Source organism: Neofelis nebulosa, chromosome 2, assembly GCF_028018385.1.
Source record: "Neofelis nebulosa isolate mNeoNeb1 chromosome 2, mNeoNeb1.pri, whole genome shotgun sequence".
NCBI lineage: Eukaryota > Metazoa > Chordata > Mammalia > Carnivora > Felidae > Neofelis > Neofelis nebulosa.
Window position 1 is genome coordinate 131,220,600 of NC_080783.1, and position 20,647 is coordinate 131,241,246.

Genomic DNA, 20,647 nt, shown 5'->3' on the forward strand with positions numbered 1-20,647 from the left:
AAACAAGTTCTAGACATTTAATTCTCAATTTCTAAATCTTCATTGCATCTAGGGTTGGAAATGCCAACTAGTTCTAGCCAATAATGTATATGGGGAAGTGAGCTGTGGAGGGGCACATTAGTAAATGCTTTTGTTCCTAGATAAAAAAAAACAAAACAAAACCAAAAAAAAAAAAAACACACCAAGATATGCACCATGTGTTCTTTCAGCATTGTTTCCTGGCTTTGAATATTCTGATGATGTCAGACACTATGGTGGCTATCTTCAAGCCGTGTGCTTATAAAGAAGCCAAAAAATATTTTATTTATCCAACAAATATTTGGCTTACTGAAAGGGAGAGAGTGGAGTTGCCCTCCATCGTGATGGAAATTTGGTAGTTGAGCAGAGTTTCAATGGTAGATGAAGTGTTCAGTTTTAGACATGTTAAATTTGTGATCCTATTTGACAGTCAACCAGTTGAACTCATGGGAGAAGTGGATGGTAATAGGGACGTTCATTGGAGAAGAGTGTAAAAATGTGAAATATGGGAAACTGAACAGAGCAGGGAAATGCAGGGTTATTAGGAAACACTAAGCCATCTAATGTTGGAGATCATGAATTTACATGAGTGTGGTTATAATGAAAGACTGTGGAATTTAAGTTTAACAACGATGGAAGTCAGGAACTGAGGGAATTGAGGAACAGCAAAAAGTAACTTTAATGCATTAAAGTCCCCTGGAAAAGAGACACTAAAATGGAATAATTGGAAATTGTCTTCAGGGACTGGAAGACTGAAACTTGGTTTACAAATTGGATGTAATTATTAGTAATTTAAGCCATGGGATCAAGTCGCCAAAGTACACTATAAGATCAACTTGTTGGAGGGGAGGTCAAGGAACTGAGAGGCCAAGGGATTGGAAAGATCACATGAATAGATAATTAAGTTACCCAGAATTATGACAGGAGTGGCATTGGTGAAAGTGATCATGATTCAGGAGCTAAAATATTTAGAGAGTTACAGTGAGGGTCTGTGGGTGACTGCAATATGGAGGGATAGCTAGCGGCATAGTTTAATGGTATACAATTCAAAGTTGGGGGAGGTAAGGAAGAAGGGAAATAGTGTCATATTAAACTGAGACTGGAGAAGTAGAGTCATGGATTTAAATCAGCTGAGCCCTTCCTGACACTGTCAAGTCCCTGACCTACATAAATCTAGTCTCCTATTATGTAACATTATTTTTTTTAATTTACTTTATTTTTAAAATTTACATCCAAGTTAGTTAGCATATAGTGCAACAAATGATTTCAGGAGTAGATGCCTTTACCCATTTAGTCCACTCCCCCCTTCCACAGCCACTCCAGTAACCCTCTGTTTATTCTCCATGTTTAAGAGATATGTTTTGTCCCCCTCCCTGTTTTTATATTATTTTTGCTTTCCTTCCCTTATGTTCATCTGTTTTGTATCTTAAAGTCCTCATATGAGTGAAGTCATATGATATTTGTCTTTCTCTGACTAATTTCACTTAGCATAATACCCTCTAGTGCCACCCATGTAGTTGCAAATGGCAAGATTTCATTCTTTTTGATTGCCGAGTAATACTCCATTGTACATATATACCACATCTTTATCCATTCATCCATCGATGGACATTTGGGCTCTTGCCATAATTTGGCTATTGTCGATAGTGCTGCTATAAACATTGGGGTGCATGTGCCCCTTTGAAACAGCATACCTGTATCTCTTGGATAAATACCTAGTAGTGCAATTGCTGGGTTGTAGGGTAGTTCTATTTTCAATTTTTTGAGGAAACTCCATACTGTTTTCCAGAGTGGCTGTACCAGTTTGCATTCCCACCAGCAGTGCAAAAGAGATCCTCTTTCTCCTCATCCTCACCAACACCTGTTGTTGCCTGAGTTGTTCATGTTAGCCATTCTGACAGGTGTGAGGTGGTATCTCATTGTGGTTTTGATTTGTATTTGCCTGATGATGAGTGATGTTGAGCATTTTTTCATGCGTTGGTTGGCCATCTGGATGTCTTCTTTGGAGAAGTGTCTATTCATGTCTTTTGCCCATTTCTTCACTGGATTATTTGTTTTTAAGGATGTTGAGTTTGATCAGTTCTTTGTAGATTTTGGATACTAACCACTTATCTGATATGTTGTTTGCAAATATCTTCTCCCATTCTGTCAGTTGCCTTTTAGTTTTGCTGATTGTTTCCTTCTCTGTGCAGAAGCTTTTTAATTTGATGAGGTCCCAATAGTTCATTTTTGTTTTTGGTTCCTTGCCTCCAGAAACATGTTGAGTAAGAAGTTGCTGTGGCCAAGATCAAAGAGGTTTTTGCCTGCTTTCTCCTTGAGGATTTTGATGGCTTCCTGTCTTACATTTAGGTCTTTCATCCATTTTGAGTTTATTTTTGTGTATGGTGTTAAGAAAGCGATCCAGGTTCATTCTTCTACGTGTCACTGTCCAGGTTTCCCAGCACCATTTGCTGAAGAGACTGTCTTTATTCCATTGAATATTTTTTCGTGCTTTGTCAAAGATTAGTTGGCCATACGTTTGTGGGTACATTTCTGGGTTCTCTATTCTGTTCCATAGATCTGAGTGTCTGTTTTTGTGTCAATTATCATGATTATAAATTCTAGTTCAGACATCTTGCTTCTATTAGGGTTGGTTAAGTCCCTGGCTATTGTTTCTCCCTGCTCTTTCTTTTGGGGTGAATTCCTTCATTTTGTCATTTTGAAGAAATAAAAGGAATTAATAAGGTAAAAAAATTAAAATGAAAAATTAAAAAAAAAACCCACACATACACAAAAATCAAATAAATGATGGTAGATCCTGGGTGTGTTTTGGTCGGGTATTGCAAGGAGCTTGATAGATTAGAAGAAAAAAAGGGGGGGGAGGAAAATGTTTGAAAATTTACAAAAATGAATAAAATGAAACGATAAAAGTAAAATAGAATTTAAAAAATTTACAAAAAAGTAAAAAAATAGTAGAATAAAAAAGTTAAAGAAAAATATTTTTAATAAAAATTGAATGCAAAAATAAGGTTTTTCTTTCTGTATTCAGGAAAAAGAAAAATGAAAAAGAAAAAAAAGAAAATTGAACAGATGGACGAGGGAATAGTCTGAAATATGATTGAAATTACATCGTTTTCCCTTAGAAGTCAACTATGAAGTACCTTCTAATCCGTAAATTAAGCAGGCAGAGAGACTTGTGTTCTTAAAGGGAGATTGGCCCAGTTAGGCGGGGCTTAGTGTAATGGCTCCGTTCTCCATTAGATGGCGCTGCTTAGCTCACTGGGGTGGATTGTTGTGGCGCTTACAGGTGTGTATGGGCGTGGGTAGGAGTGGGGTAGTGGTGAAAATCGCGTCACCCAGCTACCCAGTGTCTACTCTCCGAACGCTGTTCTCCTGGATCAGCAATTGCCCACCTGGCCTTTGTCTCTGGCTTCCGTCTACTCCCTGCTTTTACACTGTCTGCAACCAAGCCATCAGGTTGCCAGGCAGCACCTCCCTCCTGAGTTTTATCTCAGATATGGCTATGTTTCCCAACCCCTCACTTCTGAGGGACTGAGGCTTTGACTCGCTCAGACCTTCTGGGAAAGGGTCTCACCAAGCACTGGCTGGGTGCTGGCTGCACCCAGGAATATTCACAGGACCGTGCTCCTGCCAATGCCCAGAGACTATTGCTGGGTACTAGCCCATCCCAGAAAAAGTTCACGGGATAGTGTAGCAGCAGCGTTTCAAGGATTACAGAAAACCGCAACACACAACTGGCACCAGGCTTCACCCTTTACCACCTTGTTCCAGCATCAGCAAATGTGGTTGTTCTCTGGGGTCTGCTGGGACCACTGGAGTCTGCTGGGGTGGCTGCCAAATGTCCTCCCAGCAGGGGAACCACCTCTCGCCAAGTGACCCGAAGATCCCCGGACTCCACTCTGCTCTTGGGGATTCGCCCTTGTCAGGAGCACTGCCAGGTATCCAGCTGTGGAGTTTCAGACTCTGTGCTCCCCCTGTTTATAGAGTCTTAATGTAATTTAAACCCTCTCCTCCCCTTTGTTTTTCAGTCCCTGCAGCTGTTTCCACTTTTCCACTTTCTCTCCAGCTACTTTTCGTGGTGGGGGTGCTTTTCCTGAACTTCCCCCCCCCCCCCCCACCATCCTCTCTCCTCAAACAAAAACAGCTTCCTGCCCTCTTTGGCTTCTCTCTCCCCCCAGTTCACCTCTCCGCACCACATACCTGCTGAGTTCTGTGGTTCAGGTTGTGCAGATTGTTGTGTTAATCCCCAGATAAGTTTTCTAGGTGTGCATGATGGTTTAGTGTTGATCTGGCTGTATTTCATGGATGTGAGATGCAAAATAAGCTTTCATGCTGTTCCTCCATCTTGGTCCCTGAGTAACATTATTTGCTTTAGCCTCTGCTTTTTCGGTTTGTTGTTATTTGCATCCAAATTGATCCTAATATAACAGATATGGGTTGTTTTTTAGCAGGTGTCTGATTTAATCTAATGTAAATTTTAAAAAGAACATTTTCGCTGCTCCATGGAAAATGTGATATATGGAAGCAAAGATAGAGGCAAAATTACTAGTGGCCAATAATTCAAGAAAAGATGCTCAAACTGACTTTTAATATTTGTTGGCCATTTGCTTGTTTTTATGTCAGTTGCTTGATGTGTGTTTTAAAACAACAGAAATTAATTTTCTCACAGTTCTGGAGGCAAGGAATCTGAAATCAAGTGCTGGAAGGGCCACACTCCTCTGAAGCCTCTCAGATAGGATCCTTTCTTGCCTTTTCCAGCTTCAGATATCTCCTGGCATTTCTTGGTTTGTGGCAGCAGTAAGTCCAATCTCTACCTAATTCAATGGCCATCTAACCTACCTGTCTTTGAGCCCAAATTTCCCTTTTCTTATAAGGACACTAGATATTGGGTTAGGCCCCAGCTCAACCCATAATACTTGGTTATATCCTCTGTTTAGTATTTTTACTGGACTATTTGTTTCTTTCTTACTATTATTTTGTAAATTCTTTAAAAATCTAAATTTAAATTTAAATTTATATTTAAAAATATGCTGCAATTTTCCCTTTTTTTAATTTAAAATTTAGTTAACATATAGTGCAATAATGGTTTCAGGAGTAGAATTCAGTGATTCATCACTTACATACAACATCGAGTGCTCATCACAACAAGTGCCCTCCTTCCTACCCATCACCCATCTAGCCCATCCCCCAACCCACCTCCCTCCATCAACCCTCAGATTGTTCTCTATCATTAAGAGTCCTGTGTGGTTTGTTTCCCTCTCTTCTCTTCCTTCTCCCTCCCCATATGTTCATCTGTTTTTTTTTTCTTAACTTCCACATATGAGTGAAATTATATGGTATTTATCTTTCTCTGACTACTTATTTTGCTTAGCATAGTACATTCTAGCTCCATCCATGTCATTGCAAATGGCAATATTTCATTCTTTTTGATGGCTGAGTAATATTCCATTGTGTATATATTCCACATCTTTGTTTTCCATTTGTTAGTTGATGGACTTTTGGGCAGTTTCCATGATTTGGCTATTGTTGATAGTGGTTCTATAAATATGAGGTGTAGGTACCCCTTTGAATCTGTTTTTGTATCCTTTGGGTAGTTAATAGTGCAGTTGCTGGATCATAAGATAGTTCTAGTTTTAGTTTCTTGAGGAACCTCTATACTGTTCTCCAGAGTGGCTGCCCCAGTTTGCATTCCCACCAATAGTGCAAAAGGGTCCCCTTTCTCCACATCTTTGCCAACACCTGTTGTTTCTTTTGTTGTTAATTTTAGCCATTCTGGCTAAATTTGATTTGTATTTCCCTGATGGTGAGTAATGTTGAGCATCTTTTCATGTGTCTGTTAGCTATCTGGGTGTCTTTATAAACATTTTTTTAAGTTAGTTTTTACACTTCATTTAGGAAAAAATAGCTATTGGAAACCTTTAATTTTTAATAAGTAGGAGTCCTTCTTTCTTGAAATGATAGCATTTTGTTACTTATGAAATATCTATCATTCCAAAGTTGTCTTCAATGTACACATTTTAATCAATTATCTTTTTAATATTTAAAGAATTGAATTTTTGATTATTTTGGAATTTGCTTTTATTGATATCCTAATTATGTTATATTACATCATGGTCTTTAACCCCTTTTTTTAAATTTTTTTTAAATTTTTTAAATTTTTATTTATTTTTATTTATTTTTTTGTCTTTAACCCCTTTTATTAGCAAAGAGATCAACTTGTGTTTATTGTCCATATAACCAATTCCTGCTTCAGGCCAGGTTGATGCATAATATAGGCCCTTACTTCACCTGGAATGGTCCCCCAATGTTCTTTCTTCCTGTTTATCAGGATGAACTGAGTTATTTATGATATATTCCCAAAAGCTTCTTGCTAAGCCAACTTGGAAATTTCTAGGCTTATTCCTTCTAGTCTGAAGTACAGGTTTCTCCTGGGAAATTCTGCTCTTGCAAATTTAACTTTTCCACGTGTGTATGTAGACAATCACTAAATGGGTATACTCTTGAGGGATTTAGGGGAGGAAATATCCTTGAATAGAGGGGTTGGGCATGGATTATAGAGTAGAAGAAACTCCAAGTCTCAATGCCCAGGAGAAAAATGTTAGTGAATAGAGTTCTTGAACCAATATGAATCACAAGTTGTTACTGTTTGCACATAGATTTTTCTTTATTTTTCTTCTTCTTCTTCTTCTCCTTCTTCTTCGTCTTCGTCTTCTTCTTCTTCTTTTAAGAAATAAAGACTTTGCAGTCAGGCTACCTTTAGTGGCCATAAATCTCTCCCAAATGCTAAGAACCTGCTCAAATTTGGCAAGCCAGCTGAGTGAAAAGGTCATCTTCTTGCCTACTGGCAGATTCTGTAGTTTTTACCACACAATTCCCTTTATGGTCATAATTGTCCCTTGCAAAAATATAGCGTTACAGCAGAACTCATAAAACTGCTGCCTCTGGAATAAACAAGAAAGGGCACATTCTCATTTCAAAACAACTTATGCACCAATAGAGTTTAGCTTCGATTTAAAATGGAAAGTAGTGATTCCACTAACAATGCAATATCTTTGATAGACAGCCCGTTTGGCCTTTTAGTACATAGATGAATCTGTTTGCACTTATTTGGATACGTATGTCTTTTAGATTGTATCTAACAGATGATTCTCTCATATATTTACAGTTCCTATAGGGCAGCAATGCTCTCTTTGGTTAATCCAGGACTCAGCACACTTTTAAGTGTAAGGAGGAGCTTAATAATACATGTGTTTTCAGCATTTTCAGTCTTGAAAAGAAGCAAAAAGAAAAAGAAAGAAACAGTGCATGGGGGAAGAATGGGTGCAGCCTCAGCCTGAAAGAGAATTTAAATTGACCTCCACACTTTGAAGTTGGCAAGAACACGATGTGTGGGAAAATAAAGGATGAACAGTAAGAATCACATATGCAAAACTACTTCTAAATCGGGTGGGGTTTCAGTGAATTATTTCACAGATACAGTAGCCAAAGCCCTATTTTTTGATGGAGGTAATAGTAACTTTTACATTCTGGGACATGAAAAAGGAAATAAAAATTTTGAGGAGCAGGTTAAGGAGGCAATAACTTTCCTTCCCAAGGTACCTGACCTGTAGGGAAAGAACATCCCACAGATATATAGTGACGGAGGAGAGGCCATTAGACCACATGAAAAACATAAGACAGGGTATAACTTTTGTGTTTTAAGCCCTGTGGCCCAGTTGTGCTTTGGCTTTGGTAGATGATGGTGTGCAGATGTTGAGAGCTCTAGACCTACACTGGCTAGATCTGAACCCATATTCTCAAGTCCCTATTCATGTGAGCAAGTCACTTAACTTGGTTCTACTGCAGTTTGATCTATCTATAAAATGGGGCTAATGATAGTGCTTACTTTATGGGGTCTGTGTTAGTATTAAATGGGTTAACATATGTAATGCCCTTAGATCAGTGCCTGATACTGCATAAACACAAAAATTTCAGTTATTGGAAGTAGTTGTAGCAACAGTAATACAAGTTGCATTAGTTTGCTTGGACTGCCATAAGAATGTGCTGCAGACTGGGTGGCTGAAACAACAAAAATTTATTTTCTCAGTTCTGGAAGCCATATCTCTAAACTTAAGGTGCCATCAGGGCCATACTCCTTCCTTGCCTCTTCTGGCTTCTTCTGGTGGTTCTTGGTGTTCCTTAGCTTGTGAGGACATTACTTCAGTCTCTGCCTCTGTCTTCACCTGGCCTTCCTCCCTGTGTCTCAATATCCCTCCCCTTTATCCATTTAAATTCAAGATGATCTCTTCTTGAAATCATTAACATTACATCTGCAAAGTTCCTATTTCCAAATAAGGTTAAATTCATGGGTACCTGCAATTAGCACTTGGGCATATCTTTTGTGGAGGGACACAGTTCAACGCACTGCATACCCCATGCCTAGTGGTTCAGGTATGGTTTATCACACACAATATCCCCACCTCCACCCTGTGTAAGTGTTTTTACACCTGAATTTTTTTAAAGTAGCCTGTCTTTTCAATCTCAGCAATAGGTTTAGAATGAGTCAGTAATTCTAATTTGGCCAATCAAACCTTTCCTGGAGTTCTAAGACTTTTCTGATATAATGATTTACTATTGGTCTTACATAAGCAGAAGTTAGTTGAGGCCATCAGGCCCAACCACACTTGAAGAAGCCATTTACTTTCCAGTATGATGAAGGCAGCTTGCAAAAAGAAGCACAACTTTGGCAGTGGGAAGCTGGGAGGGAGGGAGGAAGGGAAGGATGGAAGGGACAAGAAAAAGAAAGAGAATACTTTCTTTTTGTGGTTTAAACAAAAGTTATCTCTTCCTCACTTATAGTACTTATCACTTTATGCCATCGTATTATAGACATTGCCTGCATGTTTCTCTCCTTTATTAGGTGAAGGATTGAAGATTCCTTGAAGGTCAAGCCTGAATGTGATTGATCTTGGTGACCTCTCACAGTTTCTATTCCATTCCACTGGGAACTCAGAAGAAATTTATTGAATGAATGGGAATGGGTGGGATTAAGGAAACTACTCTTTTAAAATCTCTTACTATGTTTTACACAGTGTGCTAAGTATTTTCTGTAAATTATGTCATTTAACCCTTGTAACATCTTTGGAAGGCAAGCATTATTATCTCGCTTTTAGAGATAATTGAGCTGCCACTCAGAAAGTTTCTTTGGATTTCTAAACACCATTTAGTCTCAGTGGTAGAGTTAGGATTTGGACCCAAAGCTGCATAGTTTTAAACTTGGCCTTCAAGTCTACCTGGTCCCCAAATTTAGTGTTCTAACAGAATTTATAACAAGGAGGAACATTTCGGTCAGTTTTTATGAGGATAAATGATAGAGGTGGGACACTTGATTTGAACTTTGAAGAATGGATATAATTCCTATATCTAGAAAAGTATTTTGAAGATGCTTAAAATATATAAAAGAGCTCAAGCAAATTCCTAGTTCAGAACTCTTCAGTAGCTTCTCCTTATGCTTGGGATAAAATCCAAACTTCTGACTGTGTGTTAAAAAGCCTTTCATGACCTGTCATTTGCCTTCTAGCCTAGCCTTATGTATGCCTTGTTCCCAGACATTCTAAAGCTTCCTTTCTGTTCCCCAAACACACTCAACACACTCCTGCCTAGTCACACTAGCATTCCTTTTCTCTGATGCACTCCCCTGAACTCATGACTGGTTCTTTTCTGTCATTCAGATCTCAGAGAGGTAGCACATCAAAAGCAGCTTATTCACTGCCGTCAAATAAAACTGTTTTAATTTTAAATTTTAACACTTCACTCTATTTGACATTTTCTTGTTAGTTTGCTTACTTGAATGTGTTTGTCTTCTATTTTCCCACTCCACTTGGATGGAATGTAAATTATCTTAAAAGCTAGACCACTGTCTGTTGGTTGCATCTCCTCTCCCCACATCCCTGGCAATCATATGGCTTCAGCAGCTATCTTTTGAATGAATGAACGAAATTATAGTAGCTTGAAGTGGCTATGGATTGGCAGGACCCACAATAATTGAACTCAAGATCAAATGTAACGGAATAAATATTTGAAAGTAATTGGCTGGCGTACAAGGTGCATTAAGGATAGCAGGAGGTAAAGCGTTTTCATATGGCCATTTGGATGCTGCAGTTTTGTTTTGTTTTATTTTGTTTTTTTGATGCATTTATATCAAAAACGGTTCTGGAAAAATAGATGCGACAGTGATGAACATACCAGATGGCAAGTATTCATAGGCTTTTCTTTTCTTCTGCCTGCAAAGGAAGGCATTTTCTCTGTTCATGTTCTTGGATCCCGTTGTGTTGATCAGATAATGGGAGTTACCTCCCATTGGAGAGGTATCTTTAATATCTCTGTCTCTGATAGAGAAGAATGGGAGGAAAGAAAAGACGTGGATTGATTTAAATAAGAAAGGTGATGTAGTAAGTCATGAAAGGAAAGCATTTATCAGGAAGGCAAAGAGGGAAAGAGGGCCAGTGTTCAGAGAGAAACAAAGAGGTTGAGGGAATAACAGCTGTCCTGCAAAGAGGATTTTTGAGGGTTTGGAGGGATAAATAGGACTGATTAGGACATTTGGAGTGCTTTCTGTGATGTGTTTTCCCTGCTTCTTCACCTCTTCAAGGTACTCCAGTACAGAGTTGTATGATTTTTTTCAAAGCTACTGGAGTTGGATTTGTGTTTCTCCTCGATGTGACAAAGCCCAGAGAAGCCTCTAAAATAAAAATTTTACAACATAGATCCATCTGCTCCATGTGTATGTTTATTTTTAAGTTTATTTATTTTTATTTTTGAGAGAGAGAGACAGAGACAGTGAGTATGGGAAGGGCAGAGAGAGAGAGAGAGAGAGAGAGAGGGAGAGGGAGAATCCCAAGCAGGCTCTGAATGTCAGCACAGAGCTCAACATGGGACTCAAACTCACAAACCGTGAGATCATGATCTGAGCTGAAACCAAGAGTGGGACACTTAACCAACTGAGCCACCCAGGCGTCCCAGTATGTTTGTTTTTATTAGAAAGGAAGTCATGCTACAACGTGTATCTCAGATGTTAACTTCTTTCTTACCCCCATTCCTGCTGCTCAGTGAGCATCACTTCTTTAAAGCCAGAAAACAACCAATACCAGGTTAGCATTTTAAGAGTTTAATGCCTGATGATTTTTCATCATAGTAAAAATATTTAGCAAAATAAAATACATTGTATGTATGCCATTGATTATTAAGGGAAATAACAAAAATGTTACTGAGAATTTTTTGTACAATTTGATGCTGAGATAAGTAATTATACCATGACCCAACTCTCTGCCGTGTTTCCCAATAATGCCACTTTTCTTTCAGATAAATATTCTCAATGAAATAGCATTGGTCAAATAAGGGGGTTTACCAAAAGCAATTTCCCGTAGATATAAATAGGAAAAGTACTATCACTAAGCTAGTTGGTCTATCTATTCCCATTTGGAAATGATATTTCTAAGTGAGGAATAAAAGACCAAGAGTCAGGCCATACAAGGTATATGTTAATATGGAGATAATAAGGAAACACTTAGCTTATATTGATTAATGGTCTTTCCTGAGATAAACAAGGTTGGTGACATGACTCCTGATGATATGTGATTTGTTTGCTAGACATTTCTCACAAACCAGTTCATTCTTCAGTCCATTTCTTGCCTCATATGTCTGGCCTCCATGTCATCTCATTATCTGCCTTGGGTTGATCATAAAGTGGTAGAGTTTATAGATGGAGGGAGGCTGAAAGTGAGGTAAAAATATATGTTTTCCAGAATTCAAAGAGTTGAAAGTTTGGTTTTTTACTTATTTATTTCAAAATAACCACATCAAAGACATTCAGTTAAAATGGTGTGGGTGTTAGTAATCAGCTGTATCAAAGTAGCCACTCTAAATGCCACATTTCCAGGGGAAGAGCTGGTAAGATTCATAAAGGGCCAAGATTAGATTTAAAAGGCACATTTGTGTTAGATTTTGGATGTTTGAGTAAAAAACATGCATTTGGCCTCGATTCTATAAGAAATAGGAAAATAGAAAATTTTCTTTTTTAATCCGAGTCATAAAATAAAGTGGCATATTTATTGTATCCAGTAAATTCCAAAGTTAGTTTCTTAGGTATTAAAAATCTTACTTGGAAAAATAAAAAGAAATTAAAAAAAATTCCATAGTCAAATATATTTGGGAAACACTAAGTTAAACACAGCCAAGCAAGCATATTTCCAAGCTGCAGGGTCTCCAGGGCCTTCAGAGACTTTTGATACTCCATAAATGTCCCAAAGGGGGATAGTAGACAGTGTTTCCTCAACTTGGGGAACTAGTGGTTTGAAAACACACTAGTCTACAGGATGCAAATGATTTCGAGGGTAAACAGAACTGGAAAGTAGAGGAAATAGTAAAACGATTATCCAAATAACTCAGAAGGAAAATAATAATATCCTGCCTTAGAAGTAACAGGATGAGGGGCACATGGATAGTTCAGTCAGTTAAGCATCCAACCCTTGATTTTGGCTCAGGTCAAGATCTCATGGTTGTGGGATTGAGCGATGCATGGGGCTCTGTGCTGAGCATGGAGCCTGCTTAGGATTCTCTCTCTCCCTCTCTCTCTCTGCCCCTCCCTCACTCCCTCACTCTCTCTCTCTCTCTCAAAATAAATAAATAAACATTGAAAAAAGAAGTAACAGGATGAGATTGAAAAGGAAGTTATCCATGCTGGGGTATATAAGAAGTATTCAAAAAATTGGTATAAAATAGACACTCTTGAGATTTTAACGATCCCTTTTACAGGTATATGTGTATACATACTTAATTTTTTATTAACCTATACTTCTGTCAAATTGAACATTTCTATCGTTAATTAAATGTGACATGTGCCAAACTCCTTATACTTTGCTGTACCTACTCACTTCCTATGTGACTTATTCACCTAGTGCCTCAGTCTCTCAAGCTCTAACACATCAGATTCTTCTTTGACTCCTCCTTCTCACCACCTAAAAATTCACAAAAAAACCTGTCACTTTTACCTCCTCATTATTACTAATCTTTGTCCACCTCTTCATCTCCTCTAACTTCTCATCAAATTCTCTTTCCAAAAGTATTTTCTTAAAAACAAGTTTGATGGTGTCTGTCACCTTTGTTCTGTGCTTGAAATGCCCTTCTTTGTTGCCTAATGGATAGAGTCATCCTTCTAAGTGAAGGCTCACATAACCTGGTGCAGACTGCACATTAGTCACATTAGCCATCTCTTCCTCAATTGAGCTGGGGCTGTTCCCTGACACCACACAGCAGGCATTAGGTCCCTGTGCCTTGTGCACATGCTGTCTCCTCTACCTGAAGTGTCCTTCCCTCTCCTCTCTATTTGCTGAAATCTTGCTCATTCTTTAGAATTGTTTGCTCCCTCTTCGATATCAGTTATGAAGATATTAATCTGTCCTGTCACTCTCCCTCACATACTTCAAAGCTGCTATCATATAGGCAAAGAAAAACAATATGGTCCTACCTTTGTTTCCTCTACCGAAGTCAGTTTGCTCTTCATGAATGAGTAAGCATTTTCTCTAATCTTCTGGTGAATTTGTCGGTCTGGAATCTTCCCAAGACTTTCTAAAGGTTGAAATAAATTATTCCCATTGGTTCCCCTTTGTCTTCTTCTCCAAAATATAAACACCACTTAGTTAAATTTAATTCCATTTTTGGCCCATTTTGCCTTTTTAAAAACAACTAAAAACTGCTTATTTCATTACTAATATTTATCACATAATTTACTAATTTTCAATTCAGTAGCAGCAAACCAATTCCAAGGTCACTTTCCAAGTCTTTTTAAAAAACGAGATGGCAAAGTGCCAACAGTTTGGTGCAGTGTCCAATTCTAATGAAAGATTAAACATTTTAGCCAGCAATTCCAGCGTCCTCTGACTGCTTTAAAAACATTTGGTTGGATGCCATCTGTTCTTGGTGATTTATTTATGTTTTGTTTGTCAATTTTTTCTAAAGTATCCTCTCGACTTATTCATTTATTGATCAATTTCTCTGGCCTATGCACTATGAAAGTCACTAAGAATGTATTAAACAGCTAACCTGTGCCCAGCATAGTGCTGGGTAAATGTGGGAAAGGAAAGACATTTGAGATTATGCATCCGTCCTCCAGGAGCTTGTCTTTAGTTGGGGTAAAAAAGCAAAAACAAAAATATGTAGACCATGTGACTTAAGTGACCCAGGTGTTATTAGCTGCAGGTACAAAATACATTAAGGTCCAGTTTGCAATGTCTCTTGGGCTCCTTCCAGCAGTCCTCTCCACTTCCCTGCCAAACCCTTCCATTTCTCTGTGGTGTTTCTAAGAGGTGGTGTTTCTAAGAGGTGTTCTCATGTGCTCTAGAAAAGTCTACTCATATTCTTTTGTGCTAACATTGTCGTGGACATTTATTGCTTCAAATTGTTTTGAGAGAGATATTTCACTATGGCCACTGCTGTCAGTAGTCTTGAAATTTTTGCTTTCTGTCAGGCATAAGTGCAATTGCTGATGCTTCTTGTTTTCTCTACAAGCTGGCTTGATGCTGCCGTTTAGTTTCACGGAAAGACTGGAAGACTTTTGCTCATCCTAATTCTGTTCCCTAGGCTCTGAAGTGTTCCTGACTGCATACCTCAGCTCTCACTATCTTTTGAAGAAGAAATCCCTCATTTTCTGTCTTGCACCTCTTTTTTAGACCTTGGGGTGGCTGGACGATAGACTTCATCTTTTATTTCCTCAACTTGATTTCCTCTGCCTCTGTCACCATGCACCATTCTTTTCCTTCCTCTTGCAACCAAAAATAAAACTCATTCATATAGACTCATGCAAAACAATGCTGGGAGGTATCAGTGATCCTACACGTCTAGTCTTTGTTACTAAATCCACAATGCATTGCAATAATCCTCACAACAACCCTACAAGTTGGGCACTGCTATTCATGCTTTACAGCAAAGGGTACTTAAGTTTAGAGAAACTAGGCTTAAGGGTACAGGACTAGTGAGATTCCATTATTAGAAAACGTTGGCAGTCTATTCCATGAGTGGGAAACTGCAGCAGTGTGATTGCTTTAATTTGCATTCCTTTTTGTTATATATATAAAAATAGTAATGTCTTGATTATAGAGAAACCAACAAAATGAAATTTATTTTGATAGAACTTTAAGATAGAACATGATATTACTTTAAGTTACATTCATGGTGGCTGATTGGTCCCTCCATCGGAATCTTTTTTTTTTTTTTTTTTAATTCTAATGTAACCCTCTAAGCCAAATTTGAAATCAGTAAACAATAAGGGCACTGCTCAAATCAGGCATTATCTGCTTCAGAACTTGTCAGGTCTCAGTTTCTGATTGGCAAGTGAATTACAGCCAAATACTTATTAAATGGTTAGGCTCCCTTCCAGTGCAGTCTTCAATTATCTTTGTTATTGTACAGCAAAGAACATTTGCTTGATGAAGTAGGGCTGATTTGCTTATTGTATGTCTTTGCATTCTCGTTAATCTCTTCAATTCTGCAATTTGTATTGGTTTTCTAGTTATTAGTGTGAATTCATGAGACCATGCTTTATTATTAGTGCTGTCTCCTAGCAGTACGTAACCCTTTGGAATATGCAAAAAACATGACAGATCTCTCAGCCCTGAAGTCTTTGCAGGCTGAGTATGAATGGCTCCACTACAACAAACAGACAGGGAAGAGTGCTAATGTTTTAACTGGTGAAGTGAAAGAGTGAATAGGAATCTATTAACATTCTTAGACATTTAAACAGTCATCTCTTCCTTCTTCTCATCCCTGTAGCTTAAATGTAGTTTAAACAATGTATTTTCATCTGTGTGGGATTGTCACTTCTTTGCTGGTATTTAGTAGATTCATGACGATGCTAGACCTAGTCTCAATTTTACTGTAGGACTTTAATCGGAGAACCCCTTGAGCTTCTTAACAAAGATTTCCCTGTTAGGTGACCCACATGAACTCTCTAGCTTATAATTAAATATTGATTAAGAAATGGTCTTAGTACATGTCTTCAGAAAATCCCAAATAATCAAATGGTCACATTCTTGAACTTGGGGGATAACCTGTCTTTTCCTTTCACCAGACATTCCTAAGCATCGTCAGACAGTACCTTAATGAGGGCAGATATAGGTAGAGAGATCTTGATATCTCTTGAACACTACTTCAAGGAGAAATACAACACTAATGAATTTCAAAGATATTCTAATCAATTCTTCTCAGTGGTGAATTATTTCCATAGGACATTAGAATTCTTACCTTATGACTTGAGAAACGTGAAGTTTGGCATGGGATATGGGGATACACCTGCAGCTTATGATGTTGTGACATGTGAGTAATTACAAAAATAAGATTACTGGCAATAAGTTTTTGGACAGTGTTCACTATTATATCTTTTCAGATGCCAGTGAGAAGTGATCATTTCTCCATTTCTAATCAAGTCTTTCTATATTCAATATTGTGCAAAGATGCCCTGAGAGGTAAAGTGTGTGAATAATGATATTTTATGACTGCAATTATTCTTCGGTTGATTATTCATTACTCATAGTGTGAACTCTGAGTGAAATTTACATTCTCTTCCTATAGTTAAGTGTTACTATCAATTTAGTGTTATAAATTTCTGCCGGATGTAAAGTAATCACGCTTCATTTCCAATATCGAATTGTCTTTGAGTGAGTGATCATATGTCTTTACCAAGCCTTTTCTATTAATTACTAATATTTTCAATCTTGTGTAGAACCATAAATCTTATCCATTAAATGAAAAATCATGGTTAATTCTGAATCATTAAATGAAAATGAAAGACTAAATCTAACTCAATTCATGATAGTATCCTTCTAAACTTCGTGTTTGCCCTAATTTCCGTGAAACCAGATGCATTTATATGCTTGCATCACATTTGGATTTTTTTTGCAACTGTTTAGCTTTTATTTATTTATTTATTTATTTATTTTTAATTTAAATTCAAGTTAGTTAGCAGCTAGTGCAACAATGATTTCAAGAGTAGATGCCTTAATGATCCTTACCCATTTAGCCCATTCCCCCCCCACAACCCGTCCAGTAACCTTCTGTTTGTTCTCCATATTTAAGCATCTCTTATGTTTTGTCCCCCTCCCTGTTTATATATTATTTTTGCTTCCCTTCCCTTATGTTCATCTGTTTTGTACCTTAAAGTCCTCATATGAGTGGTCATATGATATATGTCTTTCCTAATTTCGCTTAGCATAATACCCTCTAGTTCTATCCACATAGTTGCAAGTGGCAAGATTTCATTCTTTTTGACTGCCGAGTAATACTCTTTTGTGTGTGTGTGTGTGTGTGTGTGTGTGTGTGTGTGTATACCATATCTTCTTTATCCATTTCATCCATCGATGGACATTTGGATCTTTCCATACTTTGGCTATTGTTGATAGTGCTGCTATGAACATTGGGGTGAATGTGCCCTTTGAAACAGCATACTTGTATCCCTTGGATAAATAGCTAGTAGTGCACTTTCTGGGTCATAGGGTAGTTCTATTTTTAAATTTTTGAGGAAGCTTCATACTGTTTTCCAGAGTGACTGCACCAGTTTGCATTCCCACCAGCAATGCAAAAGAGATCCTCTTTCTCTGCATCCTTGCCAGCATCTGTTGTTGCCTGAGTTGTTCATGTTAGCCATTCTGACAGGTGTGAGGTGGTATCTCATTGTGGTTTTGATTTGTATTTCCCTGATGATGAGTGATGTTGAGTAGTTTTTCATGTGTTGGTTGGCCATCTGGATGTTTTTTTTAGAGAAGTGCCTATTCATGTCTTTTGCCAATTCTTCAATGGATTGTTTGTTTTTTGGGTGCTGAGTTTGATAATTTCTTTATAGATTTTGGATACTAACCATTTATCTGATATGTCGTTTGCAAATGTCTTCTCCCATTCTGTCAGTTGCCTTTTAGTTTTGCTGATTGTTTCCTTCACTGTGCAGAAGGTTTTTAATTTGATGAGGTCCCAATAGTTCATTTTTGTTTTTGGTTCCCTTGCCTCTGGAGATGTGTTGAGTAAGAAGTTGCTGGCCCCAAGATCAAAGAGGTTTTTGCCTGCTTTCTCCTTGAGGATTTTGATGGCTTCCTGTCTCACATTTAGGTCTTTCATCCATTTTGAGTTTATTTTTATGTATGGTGTAAGAAAGCAGTCCAGGTTCATTCTTCTGCATACCACTGTCCAGGTTTCCCAGCACCATTTGCTGAAGAGACTGTCTTTATTCCATTGAATATTTTTTCCTGCTTTGTCAAAGATTAGTTGGCCATACGTTTGTGGGTCCATTTCTGGGTTCTCTATTCTGTTCCATAGATCTGAGTGTCTGTTTTGTTTTTTTTTTAACGTTTATTTATTTTTGAGACAGAGCATGAACGGGGGAGGGGCAGAGAGAGAGGGAGACACAGAATCAGAAGCAGGCTCCAGCCTCTGAGCCATCAGCCCAGAGCCCCACGCGGGGCTCAAACTCATGGACCGCGAGATCGTGACCTGAGCTGAAGTCAGACGCTTAACCGACTGAGCCACCCAGGCGCCCCCGAGTGTCTGTTTTTGTGCCAGTACGACACTGTCTTGATGATTACAGCTTTGTAATAAGCTTGAAGTCTGGGATTGGCATCACATTTGTGTTTTAGCCTTTTTCCCAGTTTATTCCTTCCCCAATAGTTCTATATTTATAACTTGAATTCTTACAAAAGATTTTAAAGTAGCTGTCTGCTGGGTTCACTATGGTTTCAATGTCTTTTCTCAATAGCTTGAATTTTTTTTTCAAAATATTTGAATAGATTTTCCATTTATTTCCAATACCAAATGTGTTCACATGTTTGGCCAAAAACATTAAATAGTGATCATATAAATTATTTGCTGCAAACACATAAAATAGTCTTAGTCACATATGCCCTTTTCTTCATTTTTTTTCTATTATAGGTAAATAATACTTTGATGAATATTCTTGTACATCATATTTGTACTCATTTCTTTCATATAATTGTTTAGAAGTTATATCAACAGGAAAATGCTCTTACTTGGGCAAATTTTAATCTTTGTCCAAATTTGGTATGTGAATATATATATGAAATTAAGTCATTGCATATATTTATTAACCACTTATGTTTCCTCAGTTACGAATTACCTGTTTACTAGTTTCTTTCATCCACATGTCTTTGAGTTTTCATATTCTTACTAATTTGTAGGAGGTATTAATAAATTTGTAGGAATTATCCTTTGTCACATATTCTCCTTGTATACACATTTTATTTACTTAACTTTATTAATCCTCTTTTAAAAATATTTCCTTCATTTTCTTTTAAACTAAGAACTTATTGGGGTGCCTGGGTGGCTCAGTCAGTTAAGTGTTTGTCTTCAGCTCAGGTCATGATCTCACAGCTCCTGAGTTTGAGCCCTGTGTCGGACTCTGTGCTGACAGCTCAGAGCCTAGAGCCTGCTTCAGATTCTTTGTTTCCCCCTCTCTCTGCCCCTCCCCTGCTCAAATACTGTCTCTCTCTCTCTCTCAAAAAATAAATAAATATTAAAGCATTTTTTTTAAAGAACTTATTTAGCACTGTCAAATTAATATTTGCCCATAGTTTCTTTTAACTTTTTTCACTTTCCCCTATTTACTACTTTAATAAATTTGTAATTTGCTTTGTTTCTCACAAAAGTGACCTATTGAACCCACACTCTTGCTTTCACCATTGGCCACAGGTTTAGTATGCAATTACAGTTGCCTTTTAGAAAGTTTGATTAATTTTAAACTCCTGCTTATAATGTTCTGTCACTAGCAGCTTTACTTCTCTGACTCCAGCTTGTTCCCAGCACAAATAAGAGGTACCATAGTGATGGCCCACAAAAGATGCCCATGCCCTCAGCTCTAGAACATGTAAATATGTTACACTACATGGCAAAAATAACTTGGAAGATGGAATTAAGGTCATTACCCTTAAGATAGGGAGACTATTTTGGATTATTTGTGTGGACCCAACATAATCAGATGGGCCCTTCAAAATGGAAGAGGAAGGCAAAAGAGTCAGTCAGAGAAATGTAATGTTAGAATAGGCAGGAGACATTCAAGGCGTGAGATAGACTTGACTCTCTGTTGTTCCAGTTGGTGGTGAAGGAAGGAAGCCTTGAGGCAAAGAATGGTTGGTCTTTAGAAATGGAAATTGTCCTCAGCTGACAGCCAGTAAGGAAATGGGGACCTCAGTCTGACAACCACAAAGAACTGAACTCTGCAAAGGAACTGAATGAGCAAAGAAATGGATTCTCCCACACAGACAGAAAGGCACACAGACTTGATAAACGTTGACTTTAGTTCAGCGACATCATGCTAGACTTCTGGCATACAATACTGTATAATAATAAATTTGTGCTGTTTAAGATGCTGAATTTGTGGTAATTTGTTACAGGAGTAATAGGAAACTAATACACAAGGCTTTCTGGACTTTGGTATTGGGCATATCTGGTTCAAATTCTGACTTAGTCCCATAAGAGCTGAGTAATTAAGGAGATTTATTGACTACCTATCTCATGGGGCTGTTGGGAACCAGAAAATAACTCCAATAATGATAGTAATAGCAACAATGTCAATAATAATACTAATAATATATTAACA

The 20,647-nt window shown here is 37.8% G+C and overlaps 1 pseudogene; it reads left to right on the forward strand.

Moving 5' to 3' along the window:
• Positions 1 to 392: 392 nt before the first annotated feature.
• The window catches only part of LOC131490959 (BRISC complex subunit Abraxas 2-like), a 31,370-nt pseudogene continuing 11,115 nt past the window's right edge, over positions 393 to 20,647 (forward strand).